Here is a 1,870-nt window from a genome sequence, read left to right on the forward strand (position 1 = left end):
CCTGTAGGGCAGACGCAGTGGAGGGTGAGCCCCTGAGGATGAAGGAACGGGGGGCGATGATGGTGAGCTGTGAGGCAGAGACAGATAGAGGGACAGGAACAAGGGAGTGAGGGGCAGGGATGGTGAGTGCTGGGGATGGTGCAAGAAGGGCTCAGAGAAGGCAGACAAGGTCTGGGAGCAGGGAGGGAGACCCAGGGAAATCAAGGGGAAGAGAGAGAGAGACAGACATAGGAGTTAGTAACCAACTAGTATCCACTCATCTCCCAGGCCAGCTCATTCCCTTGAGCAGTGGCCTTCAGCGCCCTGGGCCAGGACCTCCAGCCCTTAGGCCCCCAGCCTGGCACCTTCTTTCAGGAGCGCCTTGTCCCACACAACTTCCTCTCCCCTCCTCCTGGGAAGGCTTTGTCTGGCCCCTGACCTAGAGGAAGCTTCCAGGGGCCGGGCTAAGCCAGCCAATCCCTGCAGCCTGCTTACCTCCTCCCCACCTGGCAGCTGCCCAAATAGAGGGTGGAGGGAAGGGGTTACAGTGTTGTTGAGAGAAGCCTGTGAACCAGCTCAGGATCACACGGTGTGGACACTGGATCCTCAGGACTCAGCACCTCCCACGTAGGCAAGTTGGGATGCAGGCAAAGGTGACTCAGGGCCCCCAAGTTCACAGCCAGCCCTGCCCTTCCAAGGCCAGGGTGCAGCAGGTAAAAGCATGAACATTCAGGTGCCAGGTAAGCAGGGCAAACATCTCTGGGGCTCCTCTCCATGCGTGGGCCAGGAGGGTGTCTGCACCATTTCTTGTCACGGAATCAGGAAGCTCAGAGATATGAAGCCTCTGGCCTCTGCGGCACACAGCCTGACAGGAGTTCAAGTCCTGCCTCCAGGCAGCCCAAGGCCTGAATGGAGACATGATTGCCGGGAGCAGGAACTGAGAACCCAGCCTGGCTGGCGATTACCTGCATCAGATTCAGGGGATAAAGTGTCCTCAGCTAGAAGAGGGCACCTGGAGGCACGAGGGTAAGGCTGCAAGGGGCTGACAGAGAACAGGATCCAGACAGGGGAGGGCAGAGCTGGGAGATCCTGAGTGGGCAGCCTCACTGTGACTGTGGGCTGTGCCGACCCTCTCCGGGCTCAGCCTTCCCATCTGGGAAATGGGATGTCAGCGTTAAAGGGAACACATCACATCCAGATCGTGTTCCCAAATTTCCCTGTAAAGTGGTCTCAGCCTCCATGAGGTCTCCTCATGGTCAGGCTCCAAGATGAGGGTGAGTTTGAAGGATGGAGCTGCTGAATGAGAGGATTTGGACAGACAGTCTTCCTGCAACAAATACAATGTTAGGGAAATGCCCAAATTTCCCCCCCACCACCACCACCCCACATTCCTTCCAGGCCTACCCAATCTGGCTTCAGGTGGCTGATCCTGGAGCCCTCAGCAAGTTTGGGTGCGCTGCCCTAGATTCTTTCCCTCCTCTCCTGAGTTGGATCTACCTGCTGACAGGTCCATCCAGAGAAGAGCCAGGGGCAGGGCTAGGGTAGGTGAGAGGCAGAAGGGCTAGCCAGATAGGGGTCGGGAGAAGTAGAGGGAAAGAAGAGGAAACAGAGGTCCAGAGAGGTGCGATAACTCCCTCCAGCCACACAGAGAAGTAATTCAACAAGACAGCACTAGTGAAAGTGAATCCTGGCATATAATGGGTGCTCATTAACTGTTTAGGGAAGAAAGGGACCTTTAGGGCTTCCCTGGTGGCGCAGTGGTTGAGAATCCGCCTGCCGATGCAGGGGACACGGGTTCGTGCCCCGGTCCGGGAAGATCCCACATGCCGCGGAGCGGCTGGGCCCGTGAGCCATGGCCGCCGAGCCTGCGCGTCCGGAGCCTGTGCTCCGC

Source organism: Physeter macrocephalus, chromosome 2 (genome assembly GCF_002837175.3).
Source record: "Physeter macrocephalus isolate SW-GA chromosome 2, ASM283717v5, whole genome shotgun sequence".
In the NCBI taxonomy this organism is placed as follows: Eukaryota; Metazoa; Chordata; class Mammalia; order Artiodactyla; family Physeteridae; genus Physeter; species Physeter macrocephalus.